Source organism: Dermacentor albipictus, chromosome 10 (genome assembly GCF_038994185.2).
Source record: "Dermacentor albipictus isolate Rhodes 1998 colony chromosome 10, USDA_Dalb.pri_finalv2, whole genome shotgun sequence".
In the NCBI taxonomy this organism is placed as follows: Eukaryota; Metazoa; Arthropoda; class Arachnida; order Ixodida; family Ixodidae; genus Dermacentor; species Dermacentor albipictus.
The window spans coordinates 69,066,840-69,082,095 of record NC_091830.1 but is presented as its reverse complement, the minus strand read 5'-3'; the positions used below and the strand labels follow the sequence as shown (position 1 = coordinate 69,082,095).

General features: G+C 50.6%; 1 protein-coding gene across 2 annotated transcripts in view; it reads right to left on the bottom strand.

The window, feature by feature from the left end:
- Window positions 1–6,772, bottom strand: part of MESR3 (misexpression suppressor of ras 3) — a 271,058-nt gene extending 264,286 nt beyond the window's left edge. Inside the window, exon 1 of one of the 2 annotated variants that reach the window (XM_065428837.2) lies at window positions 6,596–6,772. The gene's annotated coding sequence lies outside the window, so the exon portion shown is untranslated. The remainder of the gene's footprint in view (window positions 1–6,595) is intronic. The other variant, XM_065428818.1, reaches the window with a different exon arrangement.
- Window positions 6,773–15,256: the final 8,484 nt, after the last annotated feature.

Sequence of the window (15,256 nt, the reverse complement as noted above, 5' to 3'; positions counted from 1 at the left end):
AACACCGCACGCGGTGTTACCCTACCACGCTCGCAACCCGGCACAGCTATAGCACAGTCCTTCGCCACTAGCCAAAATAAATAAATAAATAAATAAATAAATAAATAAATAAAGCAGAAAAATGCATCTCGGGCCGAAGGCTTGTGTGCGGTACATATATGCCTACATATGCGGGTACCCTCCCCTCCACACTTAGCGTGGCCAGATCGGGGTCAGAAATCGCTTCTTTTGCAACGCTCTCACTTCCTCGGCTTCGCTTTGCTCCCCATTTCCTCCTGCCGGCGTTGGCCCGCCTCCACGGCATGCAGATCCGTTGTATAGTAGTGTGCATCGCGGCGAGGAGGTAAGCAAGGCGTCTTTGCCGCCACTGCCCGCAAGAAGCGTGTAATAATGGGCGCGCCTCTGCGATTCGCGTGCCGCTGAGCGCGAGCGCACACCGCAGCGTTTCTTCCTCGGCTGGATTCTGCCGAGCGTGTCTCGAAAGAAAAGCGCGTTACGCTCGACCGAAAAGAAAGCTGGAGTGAGCGGCCACGCGTCTTTCCCGTCTCCGCGTGCCGCTTCGGCGTGGCCAATCCACCACCGTGTGTAGGAGCCACACACGCGATAGGCAACAACAACAACAACAACAACAACAACAACAACAACGACGACGACGACGACGACGACGACGACTAGAAAGCGCGATTGAGCGATGCCGGCAGAAGCAGCAGCAGCGGCGATCGGACACGAGACCGCACACCTTTCCTTCCTTTTATTTTAGCTGCACCGAACTGGATACGTTTGGTCGGATCGGAAGTGCGCAGTAATAAGGTAGTAGTTCAAAGAGTGACTGTTCGCGCGGCAACGAACGCTTGCGACCAGCGAGGGTCACGGTTAAGACACGTGACTGATGGGAACAGCTCGTCGTTCAGAACTACTGCTCACTCATCGCAAGCCTCGGGTACGCAGGAGTGAGGAGGGGCGACCCCCCTTCCGACCCTCTCCCCCCACCTTTCTGCGTTTATGCCGTATGTCTATCCCTCATGATGTTTTCAGCCTATTAAAGAGATACCGAAGATTAATGTAGGTTCAGGTGCAATAGTAACTTAAAACATAGCGCAGATTGCTCCGCCTCAACGCCACCTATATCAACCACGATACGGTCTGAAACACTTCGCAGTACGACTAAGAACACAAGGCTACGTCCTCCTGCAGCAAGCAACCCCCTCCCCCCCCCCCCCCCCCCCTTCCTCCGCCTGCTCCTGCTCCTCAGTGAATTTCGCTTCTACAACGCCAAAAGCCCCACTCTTAGCGCGCGTGGAGGACCGGTACGCCAGAGAAAACGCGAAATGCCGCCGTGACGTCACAAATTTCGCTGGCGTCCGCGCTCGGCAGTGGTTAACGGTAAACACGAACTACGTTTTGTATTCTGGAGTAGCCAACTAATGAACGTCGCGAGTTTCGGGGACACTTACTCAGCCACAGCCGGGCTAAACACGATAAAGCACTTCGAAATCTATGACGCCGCACGACGTACCTGCGTTAAAATTCCGGCGCGAATTTTTCTTTTCTTCTCGCTGATTTCGCAGTAATCAACATATTACTGCGAAATCAGCGAAAATAAGTTTTTAAATAATACTTTATCCGTCAGAACTATAATTTAGCGTTTCTCTTTACCATACCTTTAAGTACACTTAAAGCCGAGCCTACATTTCTTAACACGAGCCAATACGAACAGGGCGGATCAGGTCCTCCATGTCCTCAAACAGACCAGCGTGCTCGATCGTCTTCGTCCGGCGTATAGCGTGCTTCCCCTGGGACGGGAACGCCATCCGAGACGCGTGTCGTGAGAAACAATCGTGCGAGCTGCACACGCGGAAAGAAAAAGCGCCGCCCGAATCAAGCAGAGATCTCGGGGGAAAGAAAACGGGGCATGGGAACCCGATAGCCGGCATTAATCGCTGCACGTACAGTGCGTACCCAAACCGCCCGCGTGCCGGACGCTTCCTTCTTCCAACTTTCGCACGGCGTTTTTTTTTTTTTTTCCGAGGGGACAAACGCGAGCGCCCAGCTCTCGTTGGGCGACCAAGTTTGATGCGAACGTCCGCGTCCGCCCCCCACCTTTTTTTTCCCGAGCTCAAATGAGAACGGAGTGCCGAAGTAATCCAGGGAGACACGGCAGATATGCGGCAAGTCATCGCGTGCGACCGGGCGTGTATAGACAAGGCGCAAGTTTGTAAACAAACCATCATCATCATCATATACTGTTCATTTCGACTGCATGATGAAGCAATCCAATTATCTGTCTTGAGCCCCTCCTCGAGAAGCTTACGCGTTGCATAACCTCGCATTGTCGTGCGGCGCACAGCAACTGCAGTAAGCGCGCGAGTGCAATGCTGCTGCTCACCGGCAACCGCCCAGCACTGGAGCGACAACACGAACGCCCTAGGGAAGGAAAAAAAAATTAAATTGTGGGGTTTTACGTGCCAAAACCACTTTCTGATGATGAGGCACGCCGTAGTGGGGGACTCCGGAAATTTCGATCACCTGGGGTTCTTTAACGTGCACCTAAATCTAAGTACACGGGTGTTTTCGCATTTCGCCCCCATCGAAATGCGGCCGCCGTGGCCGGGATACGATCCCGCGACCTCGTGCTCAGCAGCCTAACACCATAGCCACTGAGCAACCACGGTGGGTGCCCTATATAGGGAAGGAAGTTCGTGGGTAAAGCGGCGCAAGGGATCTTTTAACGAGTCTTGTTCCTCTTAATAATCAACTTACTATGCAGTGAAATTAGCGAAATCAACATAGCGCTCAGCAGCGCAGCACGCCAGAGAGATCGAGCCATATATACACCGCAGCGGTTCCTCCAGAATCTTGCGAAGCCGAGCAAAGCGCTCAAATAATCAACCTATCATGCAAAGAAATCAACTAAATTAACATAAATGCTGAGCAGCGCACTACGCAACGGCGATTGAGCTACACAGCGCAGCGGTTCGCGCAGAATCTTGCGAAGCCGAGCAAGGAGCTCAAATCCCCGAGTTCCGACGCGCAGGTATAATGCATGCGATGTTCCAGGGAAGCAATTTATATTCTTCGAGGAGGCGCGCGCAACAACTGAAAGAACACCCGGCGAGACGCATCGCGGAAGACGAGCCCTGATTCGAGACGCGCGAACGAACGCTGCATCGCAAATCGATCGATGCACATGATGTCGAAGCCAACTCAAAGCGCGCGAAGATCGCCGATACCGAGAGAGAAAAAAACGCGCAAAAAGAAATCCGAACAAGAAAACGAGTTTGCGAGCGCTATATACAGGCAGCGCGCTTACATAGGTAATAGTTATTCAAATCGCGTAGCCCGCGGGAGGTGTCAGTGAGGGCGCACGCGCAGGCACGTCCGCGGTTTGGTCCAGTTTCTTCGTCGTCGACGAATAAATACGTCGCGCCAGCTGCCCGTGACACTGCCGCGCTACGCCTTGGCCGGGTGCCACCTTGGCGAAAGGTTCGGACCGGTCGCCCTCTGTATAACGTATACGCTCGACCGTGGAGACATGCTGCTGGATAGATAGAGTGGCGACGACGCTGGATGTATATCGCTCGTGCATCGCAAAACCGCATTTGGAACTGCCGGGTCGGCAGCCAAATGAGCGTGTAAAAGAGCAATTCGTTATAGCGAGGCGCCGGTAGCCGGGCAGTTCCCAGAAAGAAAGAAAAACACGTGGCCGGCGCGGAGCGGGGCACCGATTTTAACGACGCTTTTTTTTAGCCACGCAGATATACATGGTGTGGAAGGTGACTGATACGGCACCTGCAGCGAGGGCGCTGATTGAATGTTACACAAGGACGCAGTATACTACTACGCGGTTAGTGGTGGACAAATCAGTTTTGCGGGCTGCGCGACAAGCGAAACCTCGCGCGTGACCCGTGGGAAGACGGCTTTTGGAAACTTCCGAGCGGCTTGGCAGTCGAGCGGCCACGCTGACCTACTAAATTGATGTCCCGTCTTCAGGGTGTGCCGCCGTTTGGTGAAAAAGTTGTCTATTGAAGACAGTTTGCCTACACCTGCCGCGAATACACCCTTGCAATTTTTCCTTTAATATCGCGCGTGCGTCGAGCGCACGCCGAGCATCGAGTGCACGCCGAGCATCGAGTGCATGGCGGGCATCGAGCTCACGGCGAGCGTCGATCACACTGCGAGTGGCACTTCTGAAGTGAACAGCGCAACACAACACATTCGAACTGGAAATAGCATTGCGCATCCGCGCGTAATAAGTATCCGTTCCCACCACCACTCTTCGCCGCAACAAGGCCGCTGACACGCCGTGCGGTCGACAATGGCAGCGGTAAGTGTTAAATAATTGCAACGAGTGCACGCACACTTACATCAGGGGTGTGCAAATACTCGAATCGTCGAACTGGAACTGAACGCTCCTCTTTCGTGAATGTACTGGTCATTCGATTACGGCCTCATATAGAAGTAATTACTGGAATCTGCGATCGTAACATGGAAAATAATTTTTCCATACATATATTCCTGATGCGACTATCGAATTCGCCCTTTAGAAAAAAAAATATGCGCACGTTACGGGAATAATCATGGATCAAATTAGGGTATCAGAGCTTCATGAAGAAAATCACAAATACGCCTGTGCGAGTGGTCAAAACGCTGTAGTGTACGCAGCCGTATGAGGAGTGTCGTCAGACGCGGCCTTGTGAGCAAAACATTGTGCCAACGTATAGCGAGAAATAACGAAGCAGCGCGTGCCACCATTTATTTCCGTCGAGAAGCAATGCATCTGATCCCAACAATTTGGCCCAGTAGGACGCAATTCCCTATCGGTAACCAATACGGGGCGGTGCGACACGGCAACACCAACATAATTTGTACCCTTAAAAAGTGAACGAGAATGCAATCTGGTCTGAACTCGCACCGTTACACCCAAAAAGGGTGTAAGGCTGCGAGTTTATAAATTTACACCGTTGCTCACTTTGAAGGGTGTAAATTGTTTTACAGTGTAGTCTACTTCGTAAGAGTGCAAAAAATGCACAGATATCGGACGAGCATATTTTGGGCGCTGCACGCCTATTTCGTTTTTCTTTTTTTTTTTGTCTCTCATAGCAAGCCCCACAAATTTCGCCAAGAAATCTGAACTCGTGCGAAACTAATTTTGGGCGTTAATGCCCACGAAAGTTGCCAGACAGAGGCAGCAGTCGACATATATAGGTTCCGTAGCTCATCAACTGGTAGCGCATCTGACGCGAAAAAAATGTGGCTTCGGCTGCCACATTTTTTCGGCGACAGTCACCCCTCCTTTCCGACCCCATGTAAGGACGCGCGTCCATCATTGCATACATGTCGCGATAAGACCGAATCGAAGAAAACAAACGCACCATTTCTGTGTACCCATCTTTGAGTACGTTGACGCAAGCACTGCGCGACAGTTGCGAAGTTAAATGAACGCACTCAAATGCACAGCTAGGTTACGAAGTACACAAGTACGGTTACGCGCAAGTACGGTTACGCGCAAGTGCGGTTACGCAACAGGAAATATTCACGCCCGCCACCACTCTTGCAGCAACACAGTTCACCTGTTTCCACCGAAAACCGAGGTGATACCAGATAAGCATCTAGAGCAGAAGTCCAGTAGCAGACGACGAATCTGTTAGGCCGCTATTTTGTAGCGATGCCTTATGCCTTATTCTATGCTATTCTTATCATCCACCACACACGGCCGCCTGATCCCGTTGATATTGTGGGCAGACCGTCGCTTTGACCACTGGCCAAGCGCGAAAAGCCTGAAAAAGCATAGAATCGTAAAAGGCATCGCTACAAAATACCAGCCCTAGTTCCTGTCCCTTACTTCAGTTAGCTTTATTTTCACAACGGCCGCGGAACGGTTCGTAGGTGTACAGTGAAAAATGAAACAGAATGTACCCGGTCTATCGCTTTTTTCCTTTCATATGAACAAGATACTGGAACTAATAGCACCTGGTTATACTGCTTGTGTGTGTGTGTGGGGGGGGGGGGGGGGGGGTTAGAGGGGTGGGGATGGGCTGTATAGTAGAGGCGGCGGGAAGGAGCAATAAAGAAAGTGCTAGTCTGGGTTCTGGCATTCAAGTGTTTCCAAAAAAATTATTTCACCTTCCGCGAGTTGACAAGTTCGTGGTGTGGCACTGCTCAGGTTGATTTTATAAAATGTGGCGCGGCGATTCTCTTCAACAGACGTAATGCAAAAAGACAAACACGTGAGGTTCCGTATATATTTAGGCACATGTATACTATATGCCATGCCATACTATATGACATGCGAATGTGCGGGTTAATTGCCACACCAGCGCCAGTGAGCGTGCCCACGGCCTACGAGCACGCTTTTTCAATTCTAAGACATTCCGCACGGCGCCAAAAACATCACCAACGCGTACGCACTCTGAAAACGAAATGGCTGCAACGCGTTTGTTAACGCAACCACTCGTTGAACTCGAAAGGTGTCTTTAGATCATATACGGGCGTTTCAAACTTTGCCGCTGCCAATTGGCTCGCGAAACGCACAGCTCACGCCGCGACGTTCAAGACGTATGAAACCACTCCGTGGCGATATCGCCTCGAAACTTACCTGTTGCAGTCAGCAGGTGCAGAGCATGCAGACGACGAAAATCACGTATGTCCGATGCGGAGCTTGCAAAAAAAATCCAAGCGGCAGAAAGGCGGCACCAGCATTCACCACATTCACAACACGACATACAGCTCGTATCCCATCGCAGGCGACAGTCAAAACTCGTCTGGCGAAAACAAGCGCGCGCCACAGCGAGAGCGGCCGCGGCTGCCGCCGGTAGGGGGCAGCAGGCGACGCGCTGTCGCTTGACGTGATGGCTTTAGGCTACGCGAGTATCGTTGGCGTCACGCTTTTCTTTGGCGCGTGAAATTTGAACGGGCGTAATTCGTGGTTTCTTAGAGCAGGGCGTAATCGCCTCTTAGATTTTCCACTTCTGGCTACCCACGGGATACCAGAACCAGCCACGATTGGTGCTCTCTGGAAGTTCTCTGGCTAGCAGACGACAAAAATAGGCGATGAGCGCTCGACCCCATCGTAGCGGGGACCACCTATTCTACCACCGCGGTGAGGACTTAACGGGTGGCAACGTGACGCTTGAGGACTTTTACCCCGCTTAATTTGCCAAACGACTACGGCAGCCTTCGGTTTTAGCTACTTCTGGTTGTATCTTACAATATTGCAACGCACCGTACCACTTAGCGAAACGGTGCGATACGAGAGGTGGCGAACAACTTAAGTGTTTCTCTCTCTGTCTCTGTCTCTCTCTCTCTCTCTCTCTCTGTCGTAAAGCTTCTTTCTGTGCAAAGCACGCGGGGCTGTGTGCATGCTACGTGCGTCGCGTTCCACCGCAGGTTGTTGACGCTCATTCCCACACGTTGCGGTGCTGACGTGTTCTAACGAGGCCGTTGATGTTCATTGAGTGCTGATTGCGTAATAACCAGCCCGTCAAATAGCCGGCCCTACATTCGCTTTTCCCGTGTGAAGCTTTCCGCTGGTCACACTCGGCGTGCATTTCCATGCGTCAGTAAGCAACCCCAGCTATTTCAGCACAGGGGCCAGAAGAGAGACAACATATATACCAGCCGAAACAACCTTCTGGAATCAAAGTACAAACTTGTCGGCACGAAAATTTATATCGACAGCCTGCTTTTCCGTGTCTTGTTAAAACTATGATGGCAGACCCCCAACTCATCAACGCTAGTGGGCGACGTGATCGCTGTGGGCCAGCCTTGAGCGATCGCTTTGGTGGATACGACCATTTTCAAGTACGGCAGTTTCTTTCTCAGCCGTGTGCGCGCATCGATTTTTATCTGCTCAACTGCGTTCCGCCTTGTGAGATGGTGCGATAAGCGAGGCGGCGACCGTTTGCGTCGTAGTCGGCGCTTGTCTCCTTTTGTTTTCGACCTCCTGCATATATATATATATATATATATATATATATATATATATATATATATATATATATATATATATATATATACCTGAAGGGAGCTTAAACACGCGACATGCGAGTTATATGCGAATTTTGTCTTTAGATGTGGCTTCACGGCAGCGCGAATTTCTCATTACAGTGTGTCTTCACGGCATGGCAATACGACTTGCTGTAAAGCCACTCTGTAAGGCGAAATTAGCTCTGCGCTGAAGCCACACCTAAAGGCAAAATTTGCGTATACAGCAGGGCGCGATTTCGATGCTAAGGATCCTGGGAGGAAAACTCGCCTTTCATACAAATAAATACGGCATATGGTAACAGCTACTGCGGAAGTACCATCCTGTAGCATTTATGTCGACGAGTTAGTATAGCAGTAGTTAGTTGTCCTTGCGAGGGCCGCCGAAGGAATGGGAGCCGTGAAGAATGTCCGTTGTGACACGGCCAGTGACAAGCTAGAGCGTCAAGTTTCCGCCTGGCAGTCAAAGAGTTGGAGTTAACGTTTTCACGCGGTCCGTCTGGCTCTTCTGCCAACGCCTCGCCCCATGGCGGCTCCTATTCCTTTGAGAGCCCTCACACGTTTGTGTTGAAGCCTTCGACGCCAATGGTTCGCCTATCGCGTCGCTCAAGTGGCTCTGTGCGCCAACGGGTGATGCTTCGTCGGCACAGACTCTCTGGCTGTTCTAGCGACGTCTTAGTTGCGCGAGACCATTGCCTCTATTGATTATCTGTGAGTGGTTTTCTGTAGCACGTGAGTGTCGTGTGGATACAAACGGACTTTCGAAACCGACAAGCTGCCTCGTCGGGTTTGAGGGACCATCGCCGTCCCTAAGCCTAAAAACCATGCATTGAACCAGCTCATCACAATTGGCGTCCGCGACAGGACGAAGTCATTCGTGGTCACACATTTTGAAAACTAACGGCCGAGAAGACGCTATAGGCAGGCTTAACGTGGCACAACGGTTAGGTTTGCAAGGGCACAGTTGGACAAGTGGGCTCAAGAGCGGTGGTCTATAATTTACGAGAAATCTGTGAAGGAGCGCTAGAAGCGAGTGGGTGACAGAGCACTTACGCAATCGCGTCTAGGAGAACTTCGCAAGGTACGCCTCCACATAAAATGCGTAGATCAAGCACTTACCGATACTTACTCTGGATGGACGAGTACGATTTCTGGGGATGCAGTATAGCAGTGCTATGACGAGTAGAAAGATCTTTCCAGCGTAGCGTCGAATCTTTGCAATCACAAATTTTCTCGCGCAGAGGCAACTTGCAATGACGCCCTCATAGGCAAATACACTGCTTTTTCCAAAGAACAAGTTAGTTCATGGAGGTGAGCAGCATATTTCATCCGCATATCAACAAGTGTTGCGCGGTCCCAGCGCAGACGATGACCGGTTAGTAAAGGTGTCCGAGCTAAATTGCACCAGTCTTGTTGAGGAAACTAGAGGCAGGATTGCGAGAACTGGGCGTCTCCTGAAAGTGAAAGACCGCACGCTGGAGGATTTTCACTTTTGTTAAAGTAAATCCGACGATGTCAAGACTTCTGAGGAACTATGTTTGCTTTCCATCAAGAGTACTGAAGTGCCTTTATTGGATTCCTTGAATCCGACAGAATCAAATACGCGTAACACTGTAGACATTTTTGAGCGTTCACGCCTGTCTGCCAATTCACTGATAGCTTCAAGAACAGAGTAGCTCCCTTGTGTTCTCGTGTGCTCGTACGTGGTTCGGCCATTTGCGTTGATGCTGCGACCACACATCGGAGTTTGGTTCATTATGACGCAGGCAATGACAAGTTTGATGGCACGTAGAGTCACAACTCTCGATCGATATGAAAAGATCCGTGCCGAGCATACCGTCGACAACACCTGAAGTTTTGTTTCATGCATATACAGAGAGGTTACTTGCTCTTACAACGTGACGATGGCTTTGTCTGTGTCCTCTGATAGAAGAGGAAGGCATGCAGTTCGGTTGATGCGAGAACAGCGGAGCTGTTTCTAGACTCCTGGCGCCTATCGAACTGATGACCTGGGAACGCGGACTGGAGTATGTTGAGTCGAATAATGTGTGTGGTGTAAAATTGTATCAACGCACTTAGAGGCAGTTTTATGCGAAGAATACTAGCCGCACAACCACGCTCTTCCTTGCTGCGCCACGCGCGGCCGCGTAGCTACCATATGACGTCATAACAGCTGCAAAAGCGGAGGCTCAACTTTTGCGCTCGCTTGCGGCCGCGTAGCTACATAGCCGGGTCTCAGCTCGTGCGCTCGCCGGAAGGTGACCATCTGTCACGGTCACGCTCTCGCCGGCGCGTGACCGTGACGTCACGCGCCGGCGCAGCGCCCCTCGCGGGAGGAGCGGTAGTCAGGTGGTGGCTGCGGCCGCGCGCGACCGCGCGAGTTGGAGCCCAGCTTTTCCTCCGGCTGTCATGACGTCATGTCACGTGGTTAAATGGTGGCTGCCCGGCCCCGCCCACGGGCTGAACTGAGTGATTGCAATATGCAACGCATAACAACTAAAATAAAGGCTAGTATGCTTCGCATCCTGGGCTTAACCTTAGCTAAGCCACAGCCATTTTTATTTTCCTAAATAACTTTATTTAAAGGGGGGCGCTTGGGTGATTTCTCAATTGCGCGAGTGCCGTGAGCGTATTGGGTCCACTATGCGAAGAGGACGATGACGCCGACATTCTGTATAGCGGTTGCGCGAGCACTCCTTCGAAGAATACGATGAAGGCGGTGGCACAAGGCGTGAAAACCAGAACAAGGGCTGATACAATTGGCAACCTACACGACAGGTCTGAAGAGAAGGATAGGGACCCTGGATAGAGACTTCAAAGTTATCTCGCCTGCCCCCTCCCGTTTAACCATCGGCTTAATGGCCACTATCCCGTAGTGGGCACGCCCCATAATATATATATATATATATATATATATATATATATATATATATATATATATATATATATATATATATAGAGAGAGAGAGAGAGAGAGAGAGAGAGAGAGAGAGAAAACAGGTAGAGATGAAGCAGTTCGGCCAGTGCGCCGGAAGCAGGAGTGACGTCGTCGGGCGTCGGACTGGACCCGTGCATCGTGACTCCTGCGGGGCCAGGGCGGCCTTCCAGAGGCGTGGTCACAGCGGTCTCCTGATCGCACGCGGGAAACTGCCCAACGCCGTGTCGTAGAAATTACGCCCCTGCACGTGGAGAAATTACGCCCCTGCACACGCCATTGGACTTGATGTCCGACGTCGAGACCTCTACCGTGCGAAGCCAACTCCTTCACGTTCTTCGACGTCGTAACCATACCTGTTCCCGCTTGATTGGACTGCTAGTGTTCGCCTGGGAGCGACCACGATTTTTATTCGGAGGTGCCTAGATTCGCCGCTGCTTCTCCACTCCGAGGGCCGCCTCCGTCGCCACCTCTAGTCCACCTCTCAGCTGCAGTGCAGTCCATGAAACTGTGTAGGCCTCTTCCGACGTTGATCTTTTCCTTGTAGACTTCTTTTTGTTTTGCGTGTTCGGAGTCCCCTACCTCATAATCAGATAGCGGTTTTGGCACGTAAAACCCCATAATTGAATGTTTTGAACCTGGAAATTAACTGGAATGCACAGGAAGCTGCGCTTCAGTAACCAAGGGAGCAATGGTCATAATAAATACGAATCCGCTTATATAAACATCGTTGTACAAAAGGCACATATGTACCACTCTCGCAAAAACAGGCATAAGGTCGCAATGAATCATTTGCAAATACTTGAATACGTTAGTACGCCTTGCACACATCTCCAGTCTCATAAAGTAAATAAAAGAAATTGGCTAGCCATCCCGGCCCTGCGAATTGGATGTCTAGCCAAGCTGTTTAATACTACCACTACAACTGCTGTGGGGGTATGCAGTGCTTTACTGCTTTAGAGCGATGGTAATTTTGACAGCACGCCGCCGCCCGTAGCGGTGCTGCAACAACACTGAAATTAGGTGCAAGGCTGGTTATTCCATATAGTACTGTTAGGATCGGCCTGCAGCTATTTCAGCCCGCTGCAGGTGCGTCGATCAATCCGGGGTGGTGGCGCCCTTCAGAGAACCAGCGAGGACAGCGCTAACCAACCGTGAACTCCCTTTGAAGAACTGCGGACTACGGCAACTCTGGAATTTATAGGCGCCGGCTGGGGTCGGGCGTGACCATCTGACTACGGGGACGCAAGACAATGTATACCACGACGACTGTGCTGCAAAGGTCGTCGGCCCTCGAGAGAGCGGCACTGAAACCTGTGCGGCACGTGTGTGTGAGCCCTCCTCCTCTAAAAAGGCGTGTAGTCTGCGATGACGTCGTACGATGACGTCGAACGGTGTGCTTATAAGCAGCGATTGTCGGCTGCTAGAGTGTGCTCGTCGTTGTGCACTCTGCTCGAAATGTACTCGTGAGCTGTGTGCTCGTAAGCTGTTTGCTCGTCTTGCGTGCTCCATGTGGGAGTCACGCTATATTCGAAGTAGTAGCTTAGCGCGAATAAAACCACAGGCACAAGGAAGGCAGACAAGGACAAGCGCTTGTCCTTGTCTGTCTTCCTTGTGTCTGTGGTTTTATTTGCGCTAAGCTACTACTTCGAATATGGACGACCAACTAGCCCAACAGTCAACTCTTCTAGGAGTCACGCTAGACTGTGTAAATGTATCTCACGTTCAAATGTACATCCTGTAAATAAATCCTGCTCGCCTTAGTCCCGACGAAGAGTCAAGTTCACCCCTACGACTACGACTGCCAGATCTAATAACTGAACGGCAGCGGTGAGATCGGCCTACGGCTCGTAAATCGACCTTCAACTCCTTCAAATGGTGGCAGCGGCGAGATCGTCCGACAACTCCTACATCTGCTTGACAGCGGTGGGATCTAATAATACGCAAGGCTAGGGACGTCACTTCCCACGTCACAAGCTGCCATCGCCGCGGCAGTTTGCGCAGCAGTAATCGCTACAGGGAAACGTATGCGGGGAGCGCTACGTGCTTCGCATTGTTGCCAGGCGCACCTTATCAATTATGTCGCTCGGATGCTTGTTTTGCGCTTGTTCTTTATTGAAAGGTGCGCTGTTCTACATGTTGCATCCGTGCTTCCAAAGAATGTATGTTCGGTGCGTTTCACGTTGCTGAAGCCTCTGCCTTACGGGGGTTACGAGCCAACGCTTCTGGCCCTGCACTGCCGCCGCGATCGGCCCCCATTTTCGGTAACGGACACGGACAGAAAAAATGCCGACCAAGTAGGGGCTAACAGCTTCGCTGTAAAAAGCACTCTGAATGACAAAGACCTTTCACACATGCTGCAGCCCCGAGCCAATGCTTTACCAGTTCACCCTCACTTTCACATCGAAAAATATTTGGCACAGAGTCCAGGCGGAGTTCCATTGATGAACAGCTTGGGAGCACACCACTTTGTACTCTACAGTTCCGCTGGCAATAACACCGCCGTACATGCTGGTACTTGAAATGCTTGAGTGTAGACACGCTGCCCTGGACAGGTATGCCCAGATATTTGAACTGGAGCTCCTTTTCGTCGAAGTGGACACATTTGGCACTACGCTGGTAGTTTAAATGTTTTGAATGCAGATGCAGTGGCTTCGCCAAGATGACTTGCCCACATACCATATCTGACACATGTATGCGCTCACTCTTGGTAGCACTGAACTTCTAAATGCTCCCACCCGGTTTGCTTGCCAGATAAGTGGGCAGGCCTCACACTCAAATTTTTGCAGCCTCTAATGAAACATATAGCAGCATACTTAAGCTACAATGTGTAATATATGCTAAATTTATGACTCATGAAAGTGGCATGAGCACAATATATGCAACTACAACACTGTATCCAGATCATAAAAATGAACATAACCAATGCTAACTACAAAAAGGAATTGCGGAAATCGTTTTGAACAAGCTGTTAAATGAAATGGGCACATAATGTGTAGATTCCACATTAATTATAGTAAGCATTTTAACTCTGTAATGAGAATGTAAATTGCGTTCACTCACCCTTCCTGTGTCACGGCAGCCTTCGCCACACGCTTGGTCACGTGACCAATGTGACGACGGTAGTGTATCGCCACCTTGCGTTAGGTTGGATTGTGTTGTTGACGGGCTGTTGAAGCGCCGCGGTGTGAGCGCTTGGTGTGCGCGTAGGCAAGCGTGCGCGTTTCTGTGTATCGACTGTCAATCATGTCGCGCAGAGCCAGACACCGCCCTCTCTTACGTTGTTCTTTCGCGCGGTGGCTCGCTTGCTCGATATGCCGCTCCATCTCAAACCAGAGCAGTGAGCTGGCCGTTCCCGTCGTGCACTTCGCAGGCCTTTAATTTCGGACGCCGTCAGTGCCGCATCATTGTGGTTACACGATCGGTGCGCCTGACCATGCGTGATCACACCAAGCTATGCGCCAAAGCGTGCCGAGACCACACCGTTGAGTCCCACGAATATCAAAGCGAATAGCTTACTGTCTCCGGCTGTTTTTGTGCTTGTTAAGAGGTCAGTGGTCGCTCGTATAAGTACTGTTGATGTGCAAGGAACACGTTCGTTCGTTCTTTTGCTCTCTCGCCAACTATATTTCGCCCGCCCTCTCTCGTTCTTTCGTTCGCTCGCTCGTTCGGGCTGTTCGCTTGTACTGACATTCATCGACGGCGGTTTCTGCATTGTTTTTGTATACATTGTACTCACAGTAGGATTCACCGCAACACTTTCTGCAAAGCACCGTTCCTACAGTAACGGATGTACCCATGCATTCCTCCGGTGCCATCGAAGGTGACGTTCGCTCTTTAACTCGATCCCTTTATTCATGCGTAATATAGAATAAGCCTTATAAGTACACCGCATGAGAATGTTTACCAAATGGAACAGGGGAGAGATTAACATGCCATCGGTAAAATACATCTCATTATGTAAGAAACTGGGAAAAAAAACGCGTAACAAGTAAACAAGTCAATCAGGTCGGGCACTGCGCTCAGAGTATAGCGCAGCTCTTTGAATTTTGCTGCGTGTCCTTAAGTGCCTGTGTGCGATGGCAAGTTGTTCCATTCTACGATAATGCGCGGCATGAATACATTTGCAAAACGATGAGAGTGACATATCGATCGTTTCACGTTCGCACTAGTGATCATGACAAAAAAATTACTGCAGGGCACTGAAAGAAATCGTCAGAAAGACTTGAATGATGATAAAATTTATGAAAAAGCCAAAGCTATTGAAGTAGAGGATGCGCTGTCAGAATCAGCACCAACACCCACATGGACTACTGACTGGCAGCGTTCCTCCGAAGT